This window comes from Eubalaena glacialis, chromosome 19, assembly GCF_028564815.1.
Source record: "Eubalaena glacialis isolate mEubGla1 chromosome 19, mEubGla1.1.hap2.+ XY, whole genome shotgun sequence".
Lineage (NCBI taxonomy): Eukaryota > Metazoa > Chordata > Mammalia > Artiodactyla > Balaenidae > Eubalaena > Eubalaena glacialis.
In genome coordinates, this window is record NC_083734.1 from 21,280,962 (window position 1) to 21,291,093 (window position 10,132).

At 50.1% G+C, this 10,132-nt stretch overlaps 1 long non-coding RNA gene across 1 annotated transcript in view; it reads right to left on the reverse strand.

The window, feature by feature from the left end:
- LOC133080400 (uncharacterized) overlaps positions 1-9,777 on the reverse strand; it is a 46,021-nt gene extending 36,244 nt beyond the window's left edge. Inside the window, exons 1-2 of the long non-coding RNA XR_009698483.1 lie at positions 9,697-9,777; positions 7,517-7,674 (exon numbers count right to left, since the gene is read on the reverse strand). This is a non-coding gene — a long non-coding RNA (uncharacterized LOC133080400). The remainder of the gene's footprint in view (positions 1-7,516; positions 7,675-9,696) is intronic.
- Positions 9,778-10,132: the final 355 nt, after the last annotated feature.

Here is a 10,132-nt window from a genome sequence, read left to right on the forward strand (position 1 = left end):
TATTGAGTGTGCCTGTATGAACCCTGAGGAAATGCAGAGGAGGGAGTGATTAATTCTGCCTGGGGTCGGGGTGGAGTGGAGAGGCTTCCGGGAGGAGGGGACGTGTGGCTCAAGCCTTGAAAAATAAACAGGAAGTTGCCAAGTGAGGGAGGAAGGAGAGAGAAGCATTCCGGCAGGGAGAGAAGATAAAGGCTCCAGGAAGGGACGTAGCTTGTGGCACTCAGGGATAAAGAAAGGGGCAGCCTGGTTGTACACCTGTGGCTCTCAAACTAGAGCCTGCATCACCCCCAGAGTTTCTGCTTCAGTAGGTCTGGGGTGGGGTTCAGGTGAGGCTGAGGATACTTACTAGTCCAGGGACTGGCTATACCTTCATGAACCACAGTTGTAAAGGACTGTGGCAAACTGCATTATTATTCCCAGTTCTTCAGTTCCTCCTTGTAATAGAATCACATATCTGTTCCTTTGGCCATGGAGCTTGCCCTCTCCTATTAGAGGAAGTGGAGTATATTTCTCTGCCCCATTGGGCTTGGCCACGCGACTTGCTTTGGCCAATGAAGTGTTAGTGGACTTGCCGTGAGCAGAGACTTTAATCTCGCTTATGTGGGTCAGCTTGGCGCCTTGTGCTTGTGCCATCTGGCATGGGAAGAGCATGCTTTGGGTAGCTGCTGGTCCCAGAACAAGAGCCATGTGTCACATTCCTGAACCCAGCCTGCAGCTTGAAACAGAGCTGCCCTAGCCGACCTGAAGACTCAGGAGTGAGAAAAATAAGTGCTTGTGTTTGCAAGCCATTGAAGTCTGGGAGACTGTTCATTATACAGCATCATCACAGCAGAAGCCTGATGAATACAAAGGTTTTGAATGACACACCAAGTAATTTGGGATCAGTACAGGGAGGAGAATAAAAGCTGAGTGTGGAGTAGGTCTAACTGGGCAAAATTGGAGGCAGGGAGGCCAGGTAGGAGGCTGTTGCCATGTTTCAGATGAGATACAGGATGACTGTCCCAATGAGCAGAGGGGAGAGGGTAGGGTAGGGACTGGAGAGGCACAGAGATGCTAGAACCAAACCCACAGGACCTGATGAGTAACTGGCTAAAGAGAGGAGGAAGGCAGGAGAAGCTCACAATAACAGCCACCCTCCTGGCAGCAGGGAGGAGATGGAGCAGTTCACCAAGAACACAGACACCTTCTGTTCCACGATGCCCCAGGGAAGCCCATCACACCTTGAAAGCCAGTACACACAGAGCTTCCCCCAGGAACCCCACCACCCACCTAAGCAGTGTCCTAGCCAGGGTGCTCACCTGGGTGAGCTGCAAATCCCCCAACCCCACCAGAGCAGCATCTAAGAGCTGCGGGGGGACTTGCCTGGCTGAGGAACTGGAGCCTCTGCAAATTATATTGTTTTTCTTCGATCCATTTGGTTCTAAGTCAGCTGTAGAAGAGCTTCGCCCACAAGCGCTGGGCTTTTAATTTAATTGTGTGGTGCTGGGGTGTTTTTCCCACTGGCAAATACATCAAAATTGTCACATTGTAAATAAACAGCCTTCTTCCCCCACTCAGCACCCACCATCCACCATCATGCCCCCCCACCATGCACAGCTGCAACAATGGGAAGGGAAGGAGGCCTGCCAGGGGCGTGGATCCCCGAGGAAAGCAGGGATGCTCCCCTAGAAGGAAGTGAGACCTGCCTTCTGAGCTGAAGGACCTCAGGGATAGATTCTCCTGAAACCCTCAGCCAACTATAGACCACATGGAGCCCTGGAGAGGCTTGGACGCAAGCTGGGCCACTGGGGAGCATACCTGCTTGTCTGAGCCTCGGTCTTCTTATCTGGAAAATGGGTTTCATTGCAAATCAAAATACATCATAGCTACAACCAGAACTTGTCAACTGTACACAGTTACAGTGTCGCAGTCACTGGTGCGTGCTTGGCGTTTATCCCAGCTCCACCACTTGCTGTGTGATCTTTGGCAGGTTATTTAACCTCTCTGTGCCTCAGTTTCCTTGTCTGCAAAATAGAACTAATAAAGGTGCCCGAATCAAAGGACTGGGTGAGAAGTAAACGTGGTATATTTAAAGCATCTAGAACAGAGCCAGTACACAGTAAGGGACTGATGAATGTTAGCTATTAATGTTATATCCAGGAAGAAACTGGTTCAAGAAGCACAGTCTCCCTCTGATTACTCAGCCTCTAACTCCCAAGCTGTGTGTCATGAAGAGTGAGACGCAGATACGGTTTGAGGACCAGGAAACCACACAGCAAGAATTCTTTTTGGCCGAGTTCTCGCTCTTGAAAATCAGACTCACTGTGCAATGCCACCAACACACACACACACACACACACACACACACACACACAGAGCAAGGAAAGCAAAGTTGCAGTGGTGGATACCCCCAATGGGAGGGAATAAGTAAAGAAATGGAGACCCCACCGGCACATTCCCACAGGGCAAGAAAAAATGGAAGTCCCTCCTCTTGGGTTGAGGTGCCAACAGAAGGAAAAGAACAGAAATTCACTCATTCCAGAAATATTAGTAATTCGCCCCCTACTGTTATAAGTGCTGGGAATAAAGCCGTGAGGAAAACTGACAATGCCCTTCCTTTCTTGGAATATTCCTTCCGTGGGATGTGATGGGAAAGTCCTGGGCTCTGACCTCAGGGGCCATCACTGTGGACGCCATCTTGTCACTTTTAAGCTTTGCGATCTTGAGCGAGTCATTCAATGACCCCTCCTCACCCCAGTTTCCTCCTCAGTGAAGAGGAGATGATCGCAGCTGCCGGCAGTGTTGCCGCGAGGTGCAAATGAGAGCACGTGCCTGCTAGGGGCTCAATAAATGCCTGGTTTTAGTGTCTGTTATTTTAGTCCCTTAAATCTGTGCAGTGGAGATGGCTGGTTGTCTCTCCCTCTTCCCTAAGTGATGGATGGCGCTCCAGGTTTTAGCTGGGCACACAGCCCTCCAGGATCAACTACATTTCCCAGCCCCGCCTTGCAGCTCAATCCACGCTGCTTGTGAGAAGGGGCTTGTGCACCTCGGGCTGTGCTCTTGGGAAAGGTGGCTGGGGGCCTCTAGTTCCCCCGCTCCCTTCTAACTGGCTGGAAGGCAGACCCAGTGGACATGCTGGTAAGTAATCTTGCCCATGTCAAGTAGGGCAGCACCCTGAGGAAGGAAGGAGTCAGATAGAAGGGATCCCCAACACCAAGAGACCAGCCTATAAACATGAGAAAGGAAGGTGTCAGATAGAAGGGATCCCCAACACCAAGAGACCAGCCTATAAACATGAGAAAGGAAAGAGGTGGGGGGAGAGAGGGAGGGAGGGAGAGAGAGAGAGAGAGAGAGAGAGAGAAAGAAAGAAAGAAAGAAAAAGAAAGAAAGAAAGAAAGAAAAAGAAAATTTGATCTTGTTCAAGCCACTGTTGTCTTAGGCTTGTGGTACAGCAACTGAAGCTGTATCTCAGTTGAAATAAGACTATTTTTCCTGAGTCTCCACAGCTACCACTGCAGCTTGATTGTGAGGAGTGAAAAAAACATGAGGAGAAAGGTTTTTGCATACAGTAAAGTGATGTGCCCATGCAAGCTGCTCCAGTAAAACCTGAGGGTGGAGGTAAGAATGGACCAATGGGACATTAAGGATGAAGAGACTGCGTTAGTGAGGAGGGTGATGAAGATGGAGAAGTGTGTGATGACTCCAAGATGTCTTGTTTGGAAGATGAGAAGAATGATGACAGAGCTGGTTACAGGGCGTGATGGGGAGATGAGGCCACCTGGGAGGGGAGGGGAGGTGATGAGCCCAGTCTGGGACCCATGGAGTTGAGGGGTGTGCACGACCTCCAGGATGCAGGGGAGTTTTGGGGGCTGGAGGTGGAGACTTAGGGGCCATCTCTCTAAGGAGCTGAAGCCCAGGTCTAGGCACAGGGGTAACCAAAACCTTTGGAGAGGAGATGGACAAACACTCAAACACAATGTGATAAGTACAAAGAAGGGAAAGAGTCAGGTGCTGTCTGAGCCAATAGAGAGGTTGTGTGAGGAGGGGCAGGGCAAACCTCCAGGAGGTGATGGTGTTTAAGTGGAGACCTGGACTCTGTGGAGGGCTTACCGGTCAATGGTAGGTGGGGAATGGGGTAGAAAATACAGCATAAGCAAAGGCCCTGTGGTTAGGGAGACTTTGGTGTGATTGAAGGCAGGAGCAATGGAAATATGTCATTCCTTTTGGCTGTCCAACATTAGAATCCCCTTCCTATGTTTGAGGAGTCCCCTACTTTTCTGGCAAAAGCAGCTTCCCACCCTGGGCACTATGTCAAATAATCACATTGCCAGTCTTCCTTGCAGCTAGGCCGCAGGCACGTGACCTGGGCTGGGTCACCCAAGGCATGCCTTGCCTTACTCTGTCACCCAGGACCCCGCCTGCTGCACAGAGATCACAGGAAGGGCTGCTTTGTCATTTAGGATTGCGATCTATTAGAGGAACCCTATTCAGCCTTTACACAGAGCCCCTCTTTGCCAAATGGAAATCTGCTTTCTGACCCCCAAACACATAACCGCGCACTTGCCACAGAGACCTCTTCGTGGACCCAGACGCCTGCTCTCACACACAGAATTCCACTTGATGCTACAGAACTCCACGTGGCTTCACAGAACTCAGCTCTCAGCTTTTTAAAAAACTAAAAATAGAACTACCATACAACCCAGCAATCCCACTACTGGGCATATACCCTGAGAAAACCATAATTCAAAAAGTCATGTACCACAATGTTCATTGCAGCACTATTTACAATAGCCAGGACATGGAAGCAACCTAAGTGTCCATCAACAGATGAATGGATAAAGAAGATGTGGCACATATAAACAATGGAATATTACTCAGCCATAAAAAGGAACGAAATTGAGTTATTTGTAGTGAGGTGAATGGACCAGTGTGTCATACAGAGTGAAGTAAGTCAGAAAGAGAAAAACAAATACCGTATGCTAACACATATATATGGAATCTAAAAAAAAAATTGGTTATGAAGAACTTAAGGGTAGGACAGGAATAAAGATGCAGACATTGAGAATGGACTTGAGGACACAGGGAGGGGAAAGGGTAAGCTGGGACGAAGTGAGAGAGTGGCATGGACTTATATATACTACCAAATGTAAAATAGATAGCTAGTGGGAAGCAGCCACATAGCACAGGGAGATCAGCTCAGTGCTTTGTGACCACCTAGAGGGGTGGGATAGGGAGGGTGGGAGGGAGACGCAAGAGGGAGGAGATACGGGGATATATGTATATATATAGCTGATTCAATTTGTTATAAAGCAGAAACTAACACACCATTGTAAAGCAATTACACTCCAATAAAGATGTTTAAAAAAAAAAACAGATTTCAATATTGATATACAGGGACCACCTTTATTCTAAATCACCATGGTTGGTTATACAGAAACTCACCCGGCTACACAGAATCCTACCTTTTTCTTCAGAACCATTCTTGGTTGTGCTGCACCCTTAGCATTTTTGCAGAAATGTGAATTCACAGAATCCTGCTTTGTTACAGAGAAACCTGCTGTGCTCTGCACAGCCCTGCCCCATTAGAGAGAACTCAGCATCGTTACACCAGCATAGTTGACTCAGACACCTGCTCTGGGGCTCAGGACCCTGCTGTCGGCCTGACCCCTGTTTGCCAACCTCATTGTGCCATAGAACCCACCTTGGCTGCACAAAGCCCTCCCGGGAGGTTCAGAATCCTGATTTTTAAAATAGATCCCAGAATTGGTACATAGAAACCTAGTGGGTTACACTGAATTCATCTGTTTCGTAGGACCCCGGCCTGGTACATGTTCCCCCACGAAGCCCAGCATCACCCCTGTGGCTTCCCTAAGGATGCTGCACTGTACCTGCCTTTGTGAGGGGAGTGAGGGGAAGAACAGCTGAAGGGTCGTCGCAGTATCACCCTTGTTTTAGGGGAGGCTGGGAGGACTCGCACCCCCTCCCCCAATTCAGGGTCCAGGCCTCCTTCGCTCCTTCCACCCCTGCCAGGGAGGACTTAAGCTTGAGCTCTGCAGAGCAAGGGGCCAGCAGGGACTCTGGTCAAGGCCTCAGGGGAGGGGCCCAAGAACCCACCTAGCTTCCCCTCAGTGCTGGCCCCGGCCACCTGGGCACAAATCTACTTGGACAGAAATAATCAGCCGAATTAATTTAGCTTTAAATAGCAACACTTAGAATGTTTCCACAAAATTTTCTCCAAGGAGACCTAAGCAGAATTAATGATGGCACAATATCAGAGAGAAATGTTATTTATTAAGGCCTAATCATTCCGAGGAGGGGGGAGTCATCATAACATAATAAAGTAGAAATCAGCCTGCCCAGCCCAGCCTGGCCCTGCTCAGCCCAGGAGCCAAGGAGGAGCCCCGGGAGGCCGGCCGGGATTAGGGAAGCCTCAAAAAGAAGCTTCCTGCAAAATGAACAGACTGGGTGAGGCTCCCCGGTCCCAGCCACGTTTCCTATGGGCTGTGTCCACTCCAGCTCATTTGCTTCTTTGCTGAGTGCCCCAAAGGGGCACAGCCTTGACAATCAATCGCCAAGACGCCGTTAAGGAATGGAGCTCCCCAAAAGAAGACCCTGTCCTGCCCCACCCCACTTCCTGCTGCCCTCACCTTAAAGCAGCCTTCATCCACTTCTTCTTTCAAGTGTTATGTATTGAGCACCTAAAACTGAGAGCCCAGCGCCGTCCTAGATGCTGGAGAATAGAACAGTGGGAAGATGGATAAACAAGTATTGATAAATAAACAAGATGACGTCTAGCAGTAATCGTGTTATGGAGGCAATAAAGTGATGGGGGTGATGGGAGAGGGTGAGTGATTTGGGCATCATGATCAGGAAGGGGCGCTAAGAGAAGGCAGCATTGGAGCTGAGACCCTAAGAATGAGGAGGAGTTGGTCCTGTGAAGATCTGGTGGGCGTGAAGGACTCCCAGGCAGAGGGCACAGCACAGGCAAAAGGCCTGGAAGAGGAGAGAAGCTTGGCTTTCTGAAGGAAGCGTGCGATGGCCAGAGTGGCTGGGGCCTGGAGGGTGGAGGGGAGAGTGACAGGGCCTATATTTGTCATTGCGTTACCAGCAGTGCAGGGATGGGTCAAAGTCACCAAGGGAAAGATGAGATTCAGAGGAGAAAGAGTGAGGGACCACTGATTCTACAGCCACTGCCCACCCTGAGATCTTCCTCCCATTATACTGTGACCTCTGATGTGCCTGACACTGATGTGAAGCTTGGTCGTTCCCCACCTACATGGGTTACAGGCTACCGGACAAGATATTTGTCCACTCAGGAGACATTTATCAAGCAGCTGCTGTGTGCCGGCTGCCACTTTCCTTAAGCACAATCAACAGAGTAGGAAAGGTCTGCAGGAGGCTGTCTCCCATCTGTTGAGGACATGCTCTCCGGGTAGTTTTCTGGGTCTGTGGTCCAAAATGCAGGTTCTAGAGTCAGCAAGACATTTCATCTCTAAACTCCAGCTCTTCAAGTACAAAATGGGATGATTGTACCTACCCTGTGGAATTCTTTAGGCGATTAAGTGGGTGCAAGTAGGCTGCTGTTTGGCTGATCTGGGGCGGGCTCAGCAGGGCCAGTCTGTTGCAGGCAGTGGTGGCTGGGTGGCTCAGCTTTACGTGGCTCTCATCCTCCTTGGGCCAGCACTCTAGCTCGTTCTTCTCATAAGAATGGCAAAGGGGCAAGAGAGTAAGGAGAAATATTCAATCTCTTCAAGACTAGACTCAGAACTGTCACTTCTGCCCCATTCCATTGGCCAAAGTAAGTCACACAGCCCAGCCCAGAGTCCAAAGGAACTGAAATCCACTCTGTCCCTTAAGTGGAAGGAACTGTAGAGTCCCATTACCAAGGGAGTGGACACAAAGAGGGGTTAAGATTTGGGGCCAGGAATGCAATCTACTATGGGTGGTATCATTTGAGCCCCTAGATCCAGCTGAACCTGAGCCACATTCACCACTTGAGTCCAACTGATCTTTCTGCCCTGTTCATACCTTGACAGAGTCCATGTTTTGCTTGACATCAGAGGCAACTTTCTTCTGAGAGAGACAGGAGGAGCCTTATTACATATTGAGTCCCAACATGTGACAAGCGCTGTGCTAGAAGCTATACACCCGCTCTCACACTTGACCCTTAAATAGTAGCTCTGTGAAGTGGCTGGGGACATGCCCATCTTGCAAGTAGGAAATAGGATCAGCTGGGTTGTGTGACCTGTCCACAGTCTCGTGGTGAGGAAGTAGCTGAGTGGTGAGGGTTGAAAGTGCCCAGTGGTCGGCTTGAGAATGAAATGAGTGCTTTCCCCACTTTGTAATTGTGACCCTTCACCCTGGAAGTGGGTGGCACAGATCTTATACCCCATGCTCCCCTCAGCCAGCCAAACTAACAAAGATAACAACTAATTCTCCTGAGCCCTTCCTGTGTGCCAAGTAACTGCTAAGCACTTCAAATGTGTTAGCTTAGGTGATCTTTGCAAGGCCCTGGGTGTAAGTGTTAGCATTATCTCTGTTTTACCGATGAGGAAACTGAGCCTCAGAAAGGTTAGAGAACCTACCCAGGTACTAAGTGGTGGGGCCAGTATTCCAACCTCTCCTGTCTGGCAGCAGAGCCTGGCCTCAGAGACTCCGTTTAGGCCAAAGGGAGGGTCCTTAAAACCCCAGGGAGGGTCAGAGGCTTCAAACCTAGATCACCTGGCCTCTTCCCAGGCTCTCCCAGTCTCACAAATTCTCAACTCACCCCTCAGTGCCTGGTCACCAGCCTCTGTGCCCATGAACCAACCGTTTCTCTGGCTGCAGACATGATAAATGGCTCCAATTATCCCCTCCGAACTCCGATTTAATGCAATGTTTTATTAATGGCAACTATCAGAGGACAGCATTAGCCCACTGCGTGCGGGCTGCCTGCCTTCATTCTGAAGTCCGCGCTCCGTGCAGAAATGAAAAGGTGGGAGGAGAAAGGCACTGCCCTCCTCTCCAGGTCCACGGGCAGAGAAATTACTCCACGCCCCTTTCCACCAAGGCCCCAGGCTGAAGGAAAGCCACGTTTTAGCCTGGCACATTCCACACATTGCTAATGCTTTGTTGCTTCCTTGACTGACAAATTAGGGGTTTGAACAAAACGCTGGTGAGGGAGGGGGGAAGATGGCAGCGGCCCACCCTGTAATTAAGAGGGGGTGACAGAAAATGGGGGCCGGGAGAGTTTGCCATCCCGCAAACATTCCTTCGTCTTGTCCGGCTTTGGCTGAGCATTTTGAGAGTGACTATAAACAACTCTCTGTTAACCACTGATGAATTTTCCATGCAGAGCCTGCCCTCTGGGTCATCCCACTGATCCAGGCTGAAAGTTCCCACCCAGCTTTCAGACCTGCCGTCCCAGGCCATCTGAGACTCAGGCTGGGAAGGTTTCACTGGTCCCATTGAACAGATGGAAAACTGAGGTCTGGAGAGAGGCAGTGCTTTATTCCAGGTCACGGTGGGAGCTGGTGGGAGAGCCAGCTCTCACACCCCAGGCTTCTGACCCAGCCCAGAATCCTCCTACATGGCCACGGATGGTTTGCAGTGAGGAAGGGGCGTGGGTATCTTCTCCCCACTTCCCTGGTAGACTCTTGAGTCATCAGTCACCAGCAAATTCTAGACGGTGTGTGTATGTATGTGCATGTATGCAATGGATGCTCACCCGAGACTCACCTGATACTGTGAAATCCCCCTCTTCTCAGGATTAACATAGAAAGAGGCCTGATGTTACTCGTTCAGTCAACAAACAGGTACTGAGTGCCTTCAACAGGCATGTGCTGTGGAAAGAATGGGAGACCAGACCAGACTCTGCTCCCAAAGCATCTTCAAACGTTAACAGACTACTTCAGTACCCTCTAAAAATGAGGTAAAGGAGGCAGGTACAGACGGCCCAGGGGCCCCAGATAGAGGTACTGTTTTGTCAATTCCAGCCTATAGATGGGGAGGCTCTCAGCTAGGAATGCCTGAGGACTTCACCTGGCCCATATTATTCCTAGCGAGCCCCACAGACACTTCCCCCACCAGGGCCAATGTTGTGGCTGGACCGGCCCTTGTGGTTCTAAGTGTCATCCCAGGACACTCACTTCAGTAAAAACCACCAGGGAACTTT